This window comes from Tyto alba, unplaced genomic scaffold, assembly GCF_018691265.1.
Source record: "Tyto alba isolate M040663 unplaced genomic scaffold, T.alba_DEE_v4.0 Super-Scaffold_1000006, whole genome shotgun sequence".
NCBI lineage: Eukaryota > Metazoa > Chordata > Aves > Strigiformes > Tytonidae > Tyto > Tyto alba.
The window spans coordinates 20,958,630-20,978,251 of NW_024881272.1; the positions used below are offsets into that span (position 1 = coordinate 20,958,630).

At 38.1% G+C, this 19,622-nt stretch overlaps 1 protein-coding gene across 1 annotated transcript in view; it reads right to left on the minus strand.

Moving 5' to 3' along the window:
* The window catches only part of ADGRL2 (adhesion G protein-coupled receptor L2), a 395,600-nt gene that overhangs the window by 308,203 nt on the left and 67,775 nt on the right, over positions 1-19,622 (minus strand). Inside the window, exon 2 of the mRNA XM_033000458.2 lies at positions 11,080-11,140. The gene's annotated coding sequence lies outside the window, so the exon portion shown is untranslated. The remainder of the gene's footprint in view (positions 1-11,079; positions 11,141-19,622) is intronic.

The window sequence follows — 19,622 nt, forward strand, 5'->3', positions numbered from 1 at the left end:
GTAAAACCTGCCATCAGTCTCTACCGATACAAAAAAAAAATTCCTACTGTAGGCACTCTGTTTGCCTGGCTTCCCATGCCTTCTGTCCTTGCTTAATGTCACTTTCCTATGTCTTAGCTCTGCTTCCCTATTATCCTTACCCATAGATTCATAATTTCCCAGGTTTCTGCACTGCTGTTGTCCCAGCATTACCATTCAAAGGAAATGCTACCTCTCTTTATACCCACCACCTACTTCTTGCCCTCCTCTTGCTTTAATTCTTTCCAGCTTCCAGGCCTCCACAATTTGCCTTAGGTCTCCCACACCCACAACAATGCTGAGATCTCTGACTTGGCCCACCAGGCTAAAGAAGGGCCAATAGGCCAGTCTATTCTAAAAATGCCTCAGAAGGTAATTCTAAACATTATCCTGTATGCATTTAGTTAGATCTCTGCACAAAGATGTCACACAGAGAAAGCTTAAGGTGGAGGGGAAAAGAAAAACCAGAAAAGAAACTTTAAGACATAAGTTTTCCCACTTCAATACAGACAATTTTTCACCCTTATTCAATTTCCTATGAGTAGAACCAATGATCCTTCCCTGCTTTTTGTCCCTTTTAAAGAAAGCAAGCTAATTTTAAAAAACTGGCACAAAAAGAGCACACTTAATATACCAAAAAAAAAGTGCCAAGGAGCAAGAGACAAACAAATAGATGGGTTGTTTCTGACACAGGATAAAATAAACTGTTCTTACTTCACAGTTTTCTTGTGAGTAAAATGGCCAGTTTCCATTCCATTCCCCCTCTCCCCCCACCACCCACCCCTTGATACCAGACTTAGGCCGGTGCCAGGGGACTGCAGACTCTGTTTCTTCCACAGTTTATTTTTTATTCTCTTAATATCCTATTCTGATGATTCATTTGTTAACCTCTTCCTTTCTTAGCACAAGGTACATATTGAAATGCACGCTCATGTTCCTCTCCTTCCTGACTTCCTGAACCTTCACTGGCATCTTTTTCCTATTAAACACTTGGTCCTGACAACAATATAAAACTAAACTAATAGGCCAAAATATACTGAATATATTGACAAGGTGAAAAAAAAAAAAAAAAAAAAAAAAAAAAAAAAAAAAAAAAGAGAGACTCAACTGGTGAGAATTAAAGGACACAGAATAATAAGATTAAAAAAAAAAATAATCATGGTTTGAAAGTTAAATTTTGGAGGCAACCCTTCAACCCCATCAACTTCACAACAAATTCCACTGTCTAATACCAGCTTGATCAATATAAGGTATGGGCTATTTCAATGGATCCTGTCTGGTTTTGGTAGAAGTAAAAACATTAAAGTTCAGGGTTTCCTTTGGGTCCTAGTCTCATCCTTCACAATGGAGTTTCTGCATAACTTCAATACTGGTTATTTCATATGAAAGTAAATGTAGAAGGCAGGATGATGACTGACATCTGATCCAAGACAATGGGGTAAGGACCCAGTGCCTGGTAGCCTTGTGCTTTGACAGGCTTTTTCTCCTGGTGACTGTTAGCCATTGTTTGATAACTACAGACTTCCCTTCCCACAGACCTTTCTGAACTCTGCTGTCTTTGAACAACACATGAAATGCGAAGGAAAGTATTTACCAGCCAGTAATTACAAGCCACCCCTCATGTAAAGGTAAACGGTAATGAGGAATGTGCAAAGAATAGTTAGCACTGTCAAAAGAAAAAAAAAGAGAAAGCTTGTAAAAAGTAAAGCCATACAAAATGCCTTATAGACTTATCCTGCAGTAACTGTATCAATTAACCGTGCTAAAAGCCCTAACTCAGATGGGCACTGCACACAGCATGTCTGCCAGTGTTTTATTATCAAGTCCATTATGATGAGTTCTTGTCCTAGACAAAAGGAGAACAGAAAAAGAATTCAGGCTGACAAATTAGACTTGAAATCAGTTTCATTTACATAACGACTGGAAGTTCATTAATAACAGAGTTTTAATTATTCATGCTCTTGTTTCACTAGATACAGCAGTTTTCCCCCTGCTGTGCTAGATGTCTGGATTAGCTAAAATGAACCATAGCAAACTGATAGAGTGCCCAGATTTCTTAAATTCTTTGCTGCTTTCAAACTACCAAAGAGAACACTTGGGGGTGGAGAAGTAGGAGAGGACAGGGGGAGGGGAAGAAACCCTTTCCTTCAGCTATAACATGCTAATGAAGGAGATACTTGAATTCTGCTTTGGGTGCAAACTTTGATTTGACGAGAACTCAGCCTCAGAATCCAAGCCATAAGAAAAAGTTTGAGGAACAGAATCCAAATTCTGTATTGATCTGCCAACTTCGAGTTCCTTTTTTAAATCAGTTTAGACCAGTATCATCAACACTGGATATTTGTGTTGGGATACCTGGTGCGAGCAAAGAGCATTTCTAGAGAATAACCACATCTCAGTGTCTCACAGAGTTGTTTAGCATCTATGCTAAAATCATAGTGATTTAATAAATACAGTTTTCTCCCATATCTTCCATGGGATTTTGCTTTGTATGATTTCTCCAGGGTTAGCTTCATTTTAATTATAAAGTAGAATAAAGAAGGTCAGAACCTATTATATTTTCTACAGAAAAAATGAGATTACTAGGATCTTTGTAAAAAATTAATCAAAATGCAACAATGAATTGACAGCTTTATCTTGTAAGGATAAGTTTTTCCCATCACAGCATCTAACAAGTAACTCCCATTGACTTCAACATATCCTGCAGTGAAAGAATAGGACCTGTGGATTTTACATAACTATTTGCTATTCAGTGAAACCTGAGGGCCCTACTCTCCCGCTGCAGGATGCATGTAATACCCATTGAAATCAATGGGAATTACTCTTATGTCCTGCAGCACAACCAGGCCTCACAGCTACATGTTGTGAGCTATGAACACTGGCAGGTGGACAAAGTGAGGGATATATTTGAAGAATGATGCTTACTAAAAGCTGTAAGTTATACTTTGAAATTCTTCCTTTTTCTCATAGCATGTAACTAGGCATGAAACCACTGGCCTTTTCTTCCAAACCCTGAAGTTTTCTGAAAACAAAACAATGAATGGAATAAAAACATTTTGTGTATGAATGAAAGCAAACAAGTGATCTCTTAAGCTTTTACTGTTCACTGTTTGCTTTTTGCTGGAAACACCAGTAGTTCTTTTGCTCACTTTCTCTCTGTCCTTGAAAAATTAATGATATAGCTAGAAAAACATAATGATGAAAAGAGTCTTAAGAGGACAGAAAGGCAGGGATTCAATAGTCATCTGGATCATGTTTGCTCTCGTACTTTTTTTAGGATCCTTTTGTATTATGTTGCTGTGGGGGACAAAGAGGAGAGGTTTCCCCTGTATTTGTATTTGAATTCAGGTACAAGTAGTCAGCCATCTAATTTTTGCCAATATGTAGCATCTTCCAGTTCTATTTATTGGTAGAAGGTGCACACATCTTGTAGATCATGTCCATAATTGTCATTGTCGTGTGTCATTGAATGTGCACATTTTTATTTTATTTTATTTTATTTTTTAAATGGAAGCCAATTCTAAACTAAAGGAAAAGTAGAAGGCTGGAAGTGAGTACATTTAGGCTACACTGCATCTGTATCACTGTCCCTCATCAAATAGCCTACCTGTTGACCCTGGGCCAAACCATAAATCCCTCAGCCATACTGAAAGATAAGGAATATATTCATATATAATTATTCAGGGGAATTGTTCTACAAGGCCGGAAAAAAATTCTGGGAGTCACTGTTCACCAGTGTGAATAAGAAGTGCATAGATTGATCTTGTATTTTCAGGCCCTCTCCCTGGAAATAAGGCGACAGCATTTCCCTAACTGGTCGGTTTACTCCATGAATACATTCCTCAGTCAGGATATAGTGATGAACACAGTAAAAATCTGAAATGAAAAGAGCTGCTAGATTCCTGTTTGAGAAGATTTGGTTGATGTGGACAATTTCCTATCAGTCTGAGAGTGAAAAGGCATGAGGGTTGTATGGATGCATTAACCGTGTAATGTGTTTTCGATTGGACTTTGTGAGAATAATGTGAGTTTCTTACAGCCAGCTCCAAATTCAGCTTGTTCATAAAGTAACTTGTGCTAAGCTGACAGAATTGATAGGGTCTAGTGCAAAAAGAGATCTGCTTACCACAGAGGGTTTGCATGGACAGAGATCTCAGAAATTTGTCAAAAAGTGACCAAGTTTCTTCCAACCTAGTCTATGAATACATTTCATTCTTATTCTCACCAAGTTCCCAGACATACAATGTCTCTCACATTCCTATGGGAGATCCCATGTTTCTAACCATTCTTCTAATCTTTTAGGAAGCAGTTATCAGGCAGTTCCCATTGCACAGATGGCATGCAGTGCCTGACTGAACTAGCAGACTTGGTGCTGTCTCAATGCCTTTTACTGGCAAGAACTGACTGAATAGCCCTGATTGATACTCTTAGTACTAGCTGGACAATCTGCCTTGCTATGTTTAATACACAGACCATGTGGCTGTTGGGAGACACTTTTTTTAACAGCTTTTTAACAATTTACAAGGGCAGCTTTTTTGATAAATTATCTCTACTGGTTTTAACATGTTGCTGTCTCTACACGTTCTTTGTCTATCACTGGATATTCTAAAAAAACCCGTCACTTGTATCTCAGAGTGGTTTATTTTCAGTTGTTTTGAAGTTTTAGAATATAATTCTACAGTGCAAAATCCTGGAAAATAACTTAGTGAAAAAGTGTCACAAATGCGGTCAGGAAAAAATATGGACACACATATCACCTCCTTGTCATTGACAGATCACGTTTCTGAAAAAACTAACAAGAGATAGAAGCTTTAAACAACACATTAGAGCAAATTAAACAGACTGAAGGATTCACAGATTGCTATTCTGGCCCACATTTTCAAATATTCTAAATTCAAACCTAGCCAAGACTTGACTGTCTGAGGCCTTAGGCTTACAAACAGACCCCTTAATAAACTTTTACATAAGAAATTAAAGATGAAAACTACCTACCTTTGATCACTTCTTTTTGAAAAAAGTGACCCACAGCACATGATTTTGAACTTGCCAGACCTAACAGTTTTCTTTAAATCAAGTCAGAAGCTCAGACCCATTTGGCCCACTGCACAGTATGTGATGCAATGAACATGCATTTTTCCACACTGTTAATAAGAGAATTATGTACTGCCTCTTCTTTAAGGAGGATACTCAGGTGGAGGGGAAGAGACAAAAGAAAGTTATTTTTCAGATCTATTCTTTGTTATCTCCGTTTACCACATTTACAGTCCTCGTGGTCTTACCTACTCTCACCAGGTAATTTCCAGTTATTCACTAGTTTCCCTTTAGCCTCAATAAGGAAATCTTCAAGTAAGGTTAGTGGAGAAGATTAAGACGGCATTAAGATTAAGTCTGAAATGTTCTGCTACCAATTAGCCCTCTAGTATTTCTGTAAGCCTTGAATTTTTGATGCGATCAATGACACCAACTGGAACCATCTTCTGTGGAGTGGTTATTAAAGATATAAAAATCAATACAAAGATGATACTTGGAAATCTATATCACAAGATAATGAATCACCATGAGAGCCAGCTAAGAAGGAATGTCAGCAAACCAAACAGAAGGTTTGTGCATAACAAATTATTTGATGCCAGTAGAGTTTAAGCTAAATTTTGCATGAGACAGAAGTCTTCAGGCAACACTTATGATACATTTGCATGGCAAGGTTTTAATGAGATGAAGACACAAGACCAACCATGCACAGGGCTTTCTGTGCATTAAAGAGAGACAGAAGGAGTGAGAGATGATTGAGACATATGGGATTAAGACAATAATGCTATAATTTGACTTTAATGACAAAACAGCATCAAAACCTTTCTCTGTCAGTAATCCTCATTCAATTTCTTTAAAATCAAACATTATTTGCCTGCACCTTAAATGCTGACTGTTATTGGAGTTGTGTATTGGAGCTTCACAGGATACTCCAAATTTAATTTGAACTAGGGATTGATTTAGTTGGCTTCAAAGACAGGTTTTCCTTTCCAAAATTGAGCTAGCGCATGACTTTGCAAGTTCATCTGGGTTTACTGCTTGACACAATTGTATGAGACTTTACAGCATTTATGGTACGTTTTGCCCTGCTGATCTCTTGTTCACTCACATGTACAGACACACATACAGACAACTATTAAAGCAAACACTCTTGCTGCTCCCCCCACCTTTTCCTTGGGAAATACGTTCCTCACTAAAAGCTACTGATTTTAAAGACTCACACAGTTCACATCCATATTATATGAAAAACAATCACTTTGAACTTCTAATATATCAATCAGAAGGCTCTTAGAGCATTTTACTATCATTAGTTATGCTAAAACTTTTCTGAAAGATGAGAACAGCACATTCTCCATTCTCATTTTTCAGATCATTCACTGTACTGAGGTATGTAAAAAAACAAACATTAAGATATGACAAGGTCTTAGGCAACTTAAATTGTCTTTGGCTGTGGGACATTTACCTGCTAATTGCCTATCTTGTCTATTTAAACTGTGAGATCGTTGGAATACATCTAGATTACTATGACTCAGTCTCAACCAGGGCCTCTGAACACTAATGGAATTCAAATGAATGATATTAATAAAAATCAGATAATAGTATCCAACAGGAAGTCTAGATGATCCAGAATGACATGTCCTATAATGCATTTTATTCTGATGTAGCTGCAAAGACAATGTTAGCCTAAAATTCATATAGCTTTACTCCAACTTTCTTTTTTAGTATAAATTTTTTCTTTATACAAACTGAATATATTCCTTTTTAGACTCCATATTCCCTTTCAAGTGCTATTTGCTCTTATTCCATAGGATTAGGGCTCTTTGAATGCACCTATTGTGGTACAACAACAAATGCTTGTTTCCTTGTTTTTCCTAGGCACACATAGCTTTCACATTTGCAGCTGATAAGTAGCAACACTCACAGATGACCATGCTCACAATCACATCTTATTGTGCTTTTAACAGGACACTAAATGCAAGCACATCATTCTTTGTTAATTAGTAACTGTATGTTGGTTGACAGCCACTAGATTTTTTTTTTTTTTAATCTTTAGTCGCAATTTCTCACCTATGCCAAATCCCCTCTCCAAAGCATGACACTAAAAGGTAACAGCTGTTCAGATCCTCAACACAGTACACACATACCTACAATGGTTGTATCATTTGAGAATTGGCCCTTTGTCCTGTAATGAAGAAAAACACCAAAACATTGCAGCAACTCTACTGCTATCTGCTAGAGGTTAGCTGGCAAGTTAGTGAATTATCCATCTAGTTGCATAGCAAAGCTACTTCAAAACTGAATAGAGAAATAAAGAAGAGCTGTGACATACTTTGTGCAGTTTTCACCAGTCATTGCAGTTTTGACTTGATTTGTTTCCCTCCCTCTTTGCATCTTGAGTCTTTGAAGGCAAATGAACCATTCGGTGTCATAAAACAAGGAGAACTAGAACAGCCTTCAGTAAAAACAAAAACTAACGGAAAAAGGAGATCTTTTGCAAGCAACATTTCACATGGCTCAAAACGTCTTTGCCACAGTTTAAATTCTGCAGCCTTGCGATTGTTCTGACACCTCTTTATTGTTCCTTTTAAGTGCAAATGCCTAGGTAGCATCACTATAAATGAAACAGTAGTGTTCACAGATTGCATTCAACGGCTGTTAGAGCTTTTTCTCCTTCATCTGCACAATTTGCATCTATTATAGGCTCAGGAATATAGCTTTTGCTGCTTCTCAGTGGCCTCAGAAGGGCACAAGAACCCCCCCCTAAAGAACTGCAGTGAGGTTGATCTTTAAAGTCCTTCCTAGAGGCAGCCCCACTATGTTGCTTACTAAGGGATGGGAGGAGGGGAAGAAACTGGTATGGTGAACACTTTGAAAGACACCACCTGTGATGTGCGATGCAAGTTCTCTGAATGATCTCATTTTGTGATATTCGCCACAAAATTTAGGGTGTTTAATTTGAATTGCTAATAAAGGTGCAGAGCCCTAGTCTGAGACTGCAGCACAGGCGTTCATGGCCTCCTGAGCATGGATCTGAGGGGTTTTGCACAGTGATTTGTGCAGTAGTCTGCCTCTGGGGTGCAAGAAAGAGGTGGGTGAATACATTTTGTACCTGTGAAATTCACATTTCTTTCACAGCACCTCAGGGAAAAAGAGTGTATGGAGAACAGACTGTATCATCTCTCTTAATTCCCTATTATCAGTTATGTGCTGAGAATATTTTAACAAGGGGCTCCTTCAAAAATTAACCACTATGGCCTGAGCTAAACCCTTGGCTGGTAGCAGGGAAGTGTTTTCATGCAGAGCAAGATAAGATGCAGGAGATGCTTTGTGTTTGCTTTCTGATTGCTCAAACCAAGAGAGAAGACAACGGCTCCTAAAAAATCAAATACACAACATGCAAAAGCTGCCTATTATTTATTTCTGAGAAAATAATATTTTGATGATTTGACTGTTCTCCTTTGATAAACAAAGGAAGTTTTATAGATGAGATCCAGAACCATTGCCCCTTTTGTGGACTGTTTGCAATAATTGACAGGTATAGTCCAAAATGGCACACTCCAGTAACTAAAATACTAAAACTGTGAGTTGTTTATGGAAGAAACTTATAGTATTTATGTTTAGTACTTAGAGTAGGCCTGATTTAGGAAGAAACCTTTATGGTATGGTATCAATTATAACCAGGCTAGAGATGATAGCATATTAAATGTGTTTTTATTACCCTGTACAATTATTAGCACACAAGTCCAACATTTCAATAGTCACACTACAGTGTGTGATGCCATTGATGTTCAGGTAATACACACAATAATTGTCCCTTCTGTCATGAGACTCCACTATTACCATATTCACATAAGGTGAAAACAAAGAGGTTACTGCTATTATTATTTTTTTTCTTTGTTGTGTCTCTCAGGAATCAGAAGATAAGCCAAAGCCAGGAGATGGGAATTCATTGTAATAGGCCACCCTGCTGATCAACTAAAACAATAAAGTTATCGTATGTTTTATCTCCATGAAAATGCAATGGGATTATATTATTTTATCATGTTTTACTAGCAAGGCATAGTTGTATACAGCCTCTCCATGGAGCACACAAAGTACTGAGACTGGGAAATTGAAAAAAAAGGAGTTAGGTGTACAGAAAGACTTTTTCTTCCACTCTGATCAATAGAACGAAAATCTGAAGAATCACTGACACAACATCTTTCATATTCTCATGCTTTTTCTAAATAGAGAACATATTTCACTTACAGAAGTGAACTTTTATAAATGCAGTTGGAGCCTGCATTATCTGTTCTTTGGATCCTAGTCATTTGCTTAAAGTCTTTTTCTTTGTCATACTTTTTTCTTATAAAAGAAAAGAATTAGGTAAAATCTCTTCAATGACCATACGAATTTATAAGCAAATACTGCATTTGCATATCTAGCTTTCATGCAATACAAAGTAAACCCCTCTTTAAACACATAATAGAAACATTTTCCTGAAGACAGATACTTGTTTCAAATGTTTTGTTCCATAGTTAAAAGAAGTGAGATTTCCTCACATAACTTACAACAAACTACTGTAAAATACTAACCTTACTGATTTCTTACCTTTCTATTTTAAGCTGAAATTTGTCTATTACTGCCTTAAACACCTTGCAGCATGACTTCAGAGTCCCACTACAGTTACGTCATCAAATGTGCTGCTATTATTCTTTTATAAATTTGAAACAGAGACACAGAAGTGCAAATCATAATTCTTCAACTTTCTAAACTAGGTAGTAGCTATACAGAATATAGATTTTTTTTCAACCACTCTAAACATTCTAGCAATTCATTTTCAGCTATACCATTTACCTACCTAGCACAAAATTAATTTCTATAACATACTATGATTCTCCAAATAAACTTATATAAAGACAGGTTTTCTTCTATTAGGAGGATAAAAAAGTCTTTAAGATGAAGTTACAGCATGATGTTACTAGTATTGAAATGAGAGCAAGTACTACCGTAGCTTACAAAATGCTATTAAAGTTCAGAAAGTCTACAAGAATTACATTTGCCACTAAGCTCACTTGCTGCCCAGTTGTCCCTGCCCAATGACCTAGAGATTGTCCATTATTACTAGAAAAGAAGAGTTGAGTAAAGATAACACAGAAGATGTAAAAGAAGCACGGTATACATTTATGTATATCTATGAATTTCATGTTCATATTCCTCTATTTCCCACTAAAACTGTATTTGAAACAAGGTAATTAAATTAGACTACTGGTAGAAGTCCAAGAGAGATTAGCTCAATCAGACAGAAAAATCCCAATAGCTTCACTGATATTCGGTTGCACCCTTCCAGACAGAGAGGTGAATACAGAACAAACAGATGCAAGCAGGAAGATAACCACTTGGCAAAACCTGGAGACAAGAGCACAGTAGCCAGCTAAGTACAATCATCCAAGTAGGACAGGGGGCCTAGAAAATGGTTCATTAGGAACCCCTGCAAGGCTTTTCAGCCCCACGTGGCACCCTTTTCAGACCCTTGACACCAAATGCCAAATGCTACTGGCCCCTCTCTCAAAAGTAGCATTTTTTTTGAATTGTCACTGTGGCTGCACAAGCAGTGCCAGGAGTCACCCCTCTCACTTGCCTCATGCTTCCCACCACCTGGTGCTGGCAAAGATCCCTTTGGCTGGCAAGGCAGTGAGACTTTATTTTTCCTTGTGGCTCTTTTGTAAAGGGTACAATGTGGATCATTGTCTCCTTACATATAATTAAGTGCTTAAGTGGCAGCATGTCATGCTACAGTCTTAGCCTGGGTCCTGAGCTCGTTTGCAGGCTCAGAGGGCTCACAGGCAGCATTGCATTGAATAACAATGGTGAAAAATGCCAAAGGTAGAGTTAATTTCACCTAGGGGACAAATGAACATGAAAAATTTAGAGGGGCCCACCTTCAACTTGATCAGAAATGCTTTAAGGAAAGGATAAAAGGAAACAGTGACAAAGAAGAAGCCAAATTAAGTCTGCCACAGTAGGATCTCCAACCCCTCATGGGTCTCTTACCCAAGATTAGGTCTCATTGTGTCCAGCTTCAGGTGAAGTGATGTCCCTGGAGTACTCTAACCTACAGGAAGCATAAAATCAAAACCAAAACATATTAGTGAATTTAAAATACAAACATGGCAAGCAATAAAAACCCAAAACATGTTAAATTCACTCACATCCCTGGCCAGAAATTAATCTATATTTATCCAGCAAAGGGAAGGATGTGGGGAACTTTTCTTCCTTGGTTAGTGAACCCTGAGGAGTGCCAGAAGAGAGAGAGAGAGAGGGAGGGAGGCAGGCAGGCAGGCAGGCAGGCAGGCAGGAAGGAAGGCAGGAAGGAAGGCAGGAAGGCAGGAAGGCAGGAAGGAAGGCAGGAAGGCAGGAAGGCAGGAAGGCAGGAAGGCAGGAAGGCAGGAAGGCAGGAAGGCAGGAAGGAAGGAAGGAAGGAAGGAAGGAAGGAAGGAAGGAAGGAAGGAAGGAAGGAAGGAAGGAAGGAAGGAAGGAAGGAAGGAAGGAAGGAAGGAAGGAAGGAAGGAAGGAAGGAAGGAAGGAAGGAAGGAAGGAAGGAAGGAAGGAAGGAAGGAAGGAAGGAAGGAAGGAAGGAAGGAAGGAAGGAAGGAAGGCAGGAAGGCAGGAAGGCAGGAAGGCAGGAAGGCAGGAAGGCAGGAAGGAAGGAAGGAAGGAAGGAAGGAACGAACGAAGGAACGAAGGAACGAAGGGAGTGGCTGAATGAATTCAGGAACTCAGTTTGGTGGCTAAGAACAGGTGAAAAACTGCTGAATCCCATGTAGCAGTGGAAGGGGGCTAATAAAATAAAATTTTAAAACCACAACATACCCAAACCAATCAATTCTTAATCTTCAATCGTTAGCTATTTGAAGAGAGCATTGTTGCCACCTGCCTGTATTGATCCTGAAAATTAAGGTAATTCAGTGGAAAGCTGCCACCACCATTAAATCTGAATTTCTTTCTTGTCCAGAGGGAAAGTAGTTGCCTTTGGAGACTGAATAAAGACAAGTCTGAATTCTTCTCCAAGCATGGATCCAGTCAGAAAGACAAAGGGGTTATTTTGATTTGCAAACCACTGCTTCCTTTCATGTTTTTTTCTTGAAGTGGCATGTGCTTCTTTAAAAGAAGCAGGCTCTCAGCTTGCCATGGGACCCCATTGTTTTCTATCAGTGGTTGAAGTAAACCTGCCGAAATATGCTTGATTTCTCTTAAATTTCAAAGTGGTGGCCAATAGTGGCAAATAGGTTCAAAGTGATCTTAGCCACTTCAGTTTTAAAACTCCCTCAACACTTGCTGTGAAACAAAACACAGTGAAGCCTCTCTCATCATCATCATCTGTGAAATTCTGGTCAAGCCTTACTTTCAGCTATCCTCATTCAAATCTGGAGATGTTCTTTTGAAATCAACACAGAGGATGTTAGATTCCCAACTAATGCAAATTTCCACTGAATTCAGTGAAGTTACTTCAGGATTTGGCTTTGTGGCTAAACTCATTGTTCCACAGGCTTAACTGAGTGCACAGTATTCTTCCCCACCCCCCCAACTTAATCTTTCCATCCAACTCCGTCTCACTTTCTCCTTTACTTGCTCTTGGTATTTGATAACAGCCCCAGACTTATTCTTTGCCAGATGAAGCAGACAAGTGTTTAATTACTCACTTTTATTATTTTTTTAAACATTTATCTTATCTGTGGTTCTGTCTTAAATAATAAGAATTAATAAATAATAAAGTGATTTGCATGTGTCTGGAAGCCAATAAATGTTTCCTATTCTTTCATACATTTCTGATCCAATCAAAAATATTTTATTAGAAGAAATGATTACGTAAATGTTATGGGAGAGGGGAGCATGAAACTGGGGTTATTAATAACTGAGCACTCAAAGAATTCTCCAGACTAAATAGGCTACAAGAATTTGACTCTAAGCTGAGAAAGAAGATCTTTAATGTTATCAAAGGAGAGAAAAAGAGAATGACAGCTTTGCAGAAAAACCCCCAAACATATGAATAAAAGCTTATTTTGGAATTGATACCCAGAGTAGTAAATGAGAAACTAAATCAAGCTCACAGCTAAGACACAGGAGCTCTATTATTGTATCAGTTCTGATCACTGTGCAGCCTCAAGTAAGAAACTTCTTTAATATCTGTATCTAATGGTTCAAATTGAGATATTGATACTATCTTTAAAGAGCTTTGACATCCTTGATGCTAAGTATGATTATTATGGCATGCTGGGGTCTGTGGCATGGTTTTTGAAAGCAAAAACTGCTAGTTTCAAGCACAGAAGTAGCATATGTTCAATTTAAAATTCAAATGTATTTATAACTGAAAGCTAATGGCAATGTCATTTATTCACTTACCAATTTACAATAGGCCATATGAAGCAATCAATTTTTAAATATATTTATTGGTATTGTAGAGAGAAAAAGGAGTTAAAAAGTAGCTGAGATTGATCAGGAGCTGCAGTGTACTATAAAGTGGTGAATGCTGCCCTCTGTCTCAGGTTGGCAATGGTCACTTATTTAGAAGTGGTCTATTTTCAAAGAGAGGGAGAGACAGGAAAGGTTGGTGCTCAACAGCTTTCCTTAATACTTTGGTCTGTAATAGTTTAATTAAAACTCTAAATGCTTAAAATGATATCATGTTAGAAAGAAATTTCCTCAGGGATTAAAGGTTGTAGTTATTTTAAAATAATGTTTTTCAAATATCTGTGACACAGAAGAAGAGCTATTTTCTTTTATGTATCTTTATCTTGAATAGATCATATAAAAGAGTCATGTCAGCATTAAACCTACAGGCCCATGGAAGATGGCTTCTTTTACATGGATCTTTTTTTTTTTGAACAATTTAAGAATACATATAACTTATTTCAATGTATTATTTTACAGTTTTAGGCAAGATTTAATAACAAAGGAAGGCACAGTTTTCTTTATCCGTTCACACAGTGGAGGAAAGCTTAGACCATTTCACTGAAAGATAGTGTGATTGAGATGTATATGTCTGCAGCTTAAACATAACAGCTTTAGAATTTGCTGAAGATTATGCTTGTGTTATTCTGCTGTTGATACACCACTGCTTTTTTAAAAAAAAGCGTGAACAGGTCTAAGAAATAGAACAAAATGATTTTATTGTGCTCATTCTCCTAGAAATTCGGGACCATCTTTCCCCTTAAAATTTACATCTTCCCTTGTAGTGCCTGCACCCTTTGCATTAGTTTGAGAAGTGAGGGAGATTTCCCCTTATTTCCAGATGAGGGAGAAAATTTCTATTACAGAAGGTAGATGTTAGAGGCACTGCTGCATCTCCATCCTCCCCATACCAAGTCTGCCCACAGGAAGCCCAGAGCCTACCTGCCTTGCTGATCGCCTGCCTGGCATGTTGATCCCCAGGAAAGAAACATTAGACCTGGTGTCCTGAGTGCAAGACTCAGTTTTATTCTCCTACCTCCTCCTGCCTAAAATCGAGTGCTGCTGGGAGTGGTAGTAGAGGAAGTATGGAATAGAAGAGATGGTTACAGGCCACATATATAGCAAGTAGGATTTGCCCCACCCCCCACCCCCCACCCCCCCCACCCCCGCTGCAGTCTTTTATAACTCACTTTATATTCAGACCAATACGGTACAACCATTCTGATATGGTAACAATTTATACCCATCTTGCACTCATGTGAATGACTATGTAGGGTTTAGGACAATAGGAAATCCAGCCCCGTGACTAAGTCCTAAAGCTCATCTTTTTAGAATAGAAGCTGGAAGAGAGAATGGATGCCTGTCTCTCAAGATGATAAAATGCGGTGTTCTAAATACAAGGCAGTATTTCTCCTGGGAATGTTTCATTTTGGGTTAGAGAGCAGTACTCTTTCCATAGCTGAAAAGAGAATTTTGTTTATCTTATGGGAGAAAGTTCAGAGCAGCTTTGGGAACAACCATCTCAGAATGAAATTGCAAACAGAAAGTAGAAATTGATAGGGCTTTTTGTTCACTGATCATACACGCTGACATAATAGTAATTAAAAAAAAAAAAAAAACAACAAAAAAAACCCAACAACTTTAATATATTAAAGGAAAAAGGAAACCCAAAGCAAATGTTCAAAGGAAGGATTTTTAGAAGCTATGAATGCAATACATGAAATCAAAAGACCCAGTGGAATCAGGTAAGGCGAGCAAAATACCCTGGGAAACCTCATAATGTGCTCTCAGCTGCACTTAACAGTGAAATTCACAGAATGAATCCTAAGAATTGCTTCCTATAAAAATGAGAAAATTCAAGGCAACTTTCAAATCTTCTAGCTTAAGTTTTTATTTCTGAGAAATGCAGATGTTGCACTAATTCCATATCCCTGTAAATAAGGAGATATACCAAAGCTTTTAGCATGCAAGATACCTCTTTTCCTTTTTTATTCAACAGGGGATATTTAGAATCAAGTGGAAATTAATGCAAGTGAATCTGAGTTTTTCAGCTATAGAAGTGGATGTTTGGGAAACTTAGTTTCCATGTCTTTAGCCCCTAACATGGCTTCTGATAAGGAAAGCACCTGTTTTGTGAGAAGCCATGTAATTAGAACTGATGGGAAGATAGAAAATCCTTTTTGCGACAACACTGCAGTTTTGAAACTAGTTGTTGCCCCTGCTTTGAGCTCATAAAAAGCCTTTTAAAGATTTGAAGAAAAAACAAACAAACAAACAAACAAAACAAACCAGTATTAAAGTGGTTATTTTGAGACTCAGTATAGTCTGCTGAGTATGCTCTATTCTGAACAGAGTTCTCACACTGAATTTGGCAGAACATAGGCTGAACCTAGGTCCTAAATTTCCCAAGCCAAGGCCATAGCCCACATAACATAAAAGTCTCCACAGGTTGATAGAGGTGTTTTGTTTTTTATGAGATGACATGTTTTGATCTACTTTGCATGTGACAGAGAAGTCTCCAGTTCAAGTTTTTCCCCAGTCATGTAGCCAAAAATTCAAATGGGTGGTGTTGGCATGGCAGGAACACTAGGATTTCTGAGGTGCTGTGGTCTTGGAAAAATCACTATGTGCACGTGGTGTGATTGTGATTAAACTGGTTAAAGGTGTCCTAGGGAAATGCAAGAGGCTTTGGCGGCTATATAGAGAGAGGTCTCTCCCTTATCTTCTTCATCTTACCAGTAGAAGATGTCTTTCTCAGACCCCTCAAAATGTGTAGTTCTTTATTTCTCTGCTCTTCATAGATTTTTTCCTACTGAAAACCACAGGCCTCCTCCCCAGCCCCATTTTCTTGTTTCTCCTCTGCAACAGCATCTATTCACTTATTTACATCTCCCCAGTTTCTAAGAAAAGACATCAACGGGAAGAGGGGAGAGAGAAAGGCTATGGACTTGACAGAGAGTTTAAGATGACACAAAATCAACAGTTAAAGGTCTCAATCCCAATCCGGAGTTAAACAGTCAAAGTGCTGCTGGGCATATTGTGTTTATATCTGAAGCCAGCCCTACACAATTTTCTTCTCTGGTGGTACAGACAAAATTCAGTCTTTGAGGGACTTCCACTTCCGTATAAAGCTATTCCTCTACTTCCTCCTGTAAGGACAAAGTTGCTGAGCAAGACAATGGAAGAGAAAGAAGATACAGAAGACCCTCTGAAAAGCATGTTTTTCTCATCATGTCTCTTCCAGCCTTGGTGTTTCTCTGGACTGCTTTCTTTGTGGAGGTCCCAGCTACAGGAGTTAGCAATGGGCTTATTATATTAATACATCAATTTCCAGAAGCAGAAACAAAGACAATGAAGGAAATATTTTTACATTTCCCCCAGCTAGAAATTCTCTGATCTCCTAAATCCCCAAATATAACTTTTAAATAGTATATTGATAGATAATCCTTATTTATAGTAGATTTACTTCGTAAGTAAGACAAACGAGTAACTAAGTCTCAAGGAAGAGCGATGGAAAGTCCTGTTGTCATGAGAGTTGGTACTTTTTCTCATGTTACATATTTCACTGCCAACTTGACAATTTCAGAGCCAGGCGTGCACAAAAATCATGTAGCTGACATTTTCCAAAGGACCTGAATGGCTAGGACCTCAGCTTCTTACAACCAATTAACCAGAAAACATTCCCATATATTTTTCCATTTACTTGAATATGAAGCTATACTGCATAGCATACAATCTAAATCTCTAATTTCCCTGATGCAAGTGAGTTGGTTGCAGTTGACATAGAAGGTACAAAGTGAAAAAGATCTGCTAAATAAATAAAAAAAATCTGTTTGGTTCTTGGTGCTTTTGGAAACTGCATTTATCTCTCATCACCTGTGAATCTTTTCATTAAGGTACTAGCAGCCCCTTTTCTCAGAGTGACAATACCTATATGACTTAGCTTATGACATCTCACATTTAATTACATCACAGCAGAGCAAACAACCACTAGAAAACTATCTAACAAAAGTAAGATATTTCAGTGAGAGAAAGCAGAACTTCAAACATATTTCAGTAAGGATGGTCATAGCTGTATAGGGATAATTGTTTCACCTTCAACTTTAAAAATGCACTGCTCTTCCATTTGTTTTGTTCTAAGTAATCTCCTATTTTTTCTGAATGATTTTGCAGTAAGAATTTGAACACATTCCCAAATTAAAAAAAAAAAAAAAATCATACTGAAAACCAAAGAATAATATTTCTGCTAATGAGTATCATTAAAAGGTCCAATTACTGTGAGTTTTCATATACAATTCTGCTTCCTCTGCTTCCAACCCCATGAAATCCAAAAATCTGACATAAAAGCAGAGCTCTGAAACAGCTGGGTAGTTTGAATCTGATATGAACTTTATCTTTCAGAAAGATATGCTGCACATCTTATAGCTAAAGACAGAGCTTTAATTTTCAAACCATGGAGAAGAGAGGACACGTAGGGAGAATTCCTCATTACTGTGTTAAGGGAAATTGAGAACATTTGCTTAGACTCCCCAATAGGGGTAGGAAGACATGTTGAAAGCACTGAAATTTGGAAGTTAGTAATAGATATTGTAGTCCTTTTATGAGTTTTTATTTTCAAAACATGCATACCCAAAGTAAAAGACTTCAAGCCTTAAGCGAGGTTCAAGGGGATACTTTGAAATAGGAATAATATGTGAATAGATGACATTTACAGCATCTAAATTAGAAGAAAGAAATTAAAATGAGTTTACATCTGAAGTGAAGAAAAAAATTAAGCTAATCATGTAAATCTGAAGTTATTTATGCATCAGTGTCTAGGCAAAAGAATGGCGTAAAAGACAGCTTGCTAACAAAGACAGAACAACTAGGCTTGAAAAGAAACACCAAGGTCTGTAGGAGAAAGAGGAAAGAATGGAGACACATTGCCCTGTTTGCTGTGACATTTTATCTGCAGTGGCCCAGGAACACTTCGCTGAAAATCAAGAACAACCCCCTTTCAACAAGATGCTAAAGGCTGACTGACAGCTAAGTGAGTTGAGAAAACAAAAACAAAAAACAAAACAAAACAAAAAAACAATACAAAAAAAGAGGAGAATCATAATAAATGTAATAACATACATTAAGTAGTTTTCGCACCCATAATATCCATCTTAATCATCATCTTTGGACCAGTATCTAATTAGTAATTCTGGACGAGGTCTTCTATGCTGGTAATAATACTTTTCATATCATTTTCATTTGAATTCTTCTTAATGTTTTCTTTGTCTGGGTTCTCTGCCTTAATCCAAATTAACTTTGGTTTTATGTAATGCCCCTGGCAGAATTTTTGAGACTCATGGCACAGAGTCACATTACACTAATCCATGGCAAATGTGGAAAACTGCTGAAAGGACAGTGACTTCTTTTTTTTTTTTTTTGGAGGGGGGTGGGGGGGAGGAAGGGGGAGTGCGAGGAGAGAGAGAGAGGAGGGCATGTTGGATTGGGTTAATTTTCTGTCAAGTCATCCTGCCAAGATCATATGATCTCTAAACCTGACATCAGGAAAATAGGGATGGGACTTCTGGTGTCAACCAGCAGTTACACTGAATTAGGTATAACATGAAACTGCACCGTGAGAAGGGAAAAGTCACTTCTGGGGATCTTAGAGAGCCATGAAATGCCCTTCCATCTTAAGAGAGAGGAATGAAGCTACAGGCCTGTCAGAAGAAAAGAATTTAAAGTGAGGTTGTGTCTGAGGGGAGAGTAAACTCAGTCAGTGTAGACGCAGAGTTTGATCCACAGCTCTCTGAAGTCAAATGTTTTAGTTTACGTCAATGGCCTTTGATTAGGCCCAGAGAGAGCTGTAAGATCCAAGGGCTGCCAGGCTTGGTTACAGTCAATACTATAAATCCCTGAGAGAGTTTCCTCACTAAACTCTAGGCCTTTTTGCTGCAGGACGCTAACTAAGGGCATGATCCTGAGCAAAGTTAGTCCCATCGGCTCCAAAGGTCATAAATTCTTTTGGCCATCTTGTAGCACACACAGATACCTTGGTTTGCCATAGCTGCTTAATACATGTGCTAGAAAGGGTGAGAGAGACAGTTCCTGGCAAAATGAAGCTATTCCCATAGCCAGAACTGGGACTTCCTCCAAGAGTGGGATGAGTT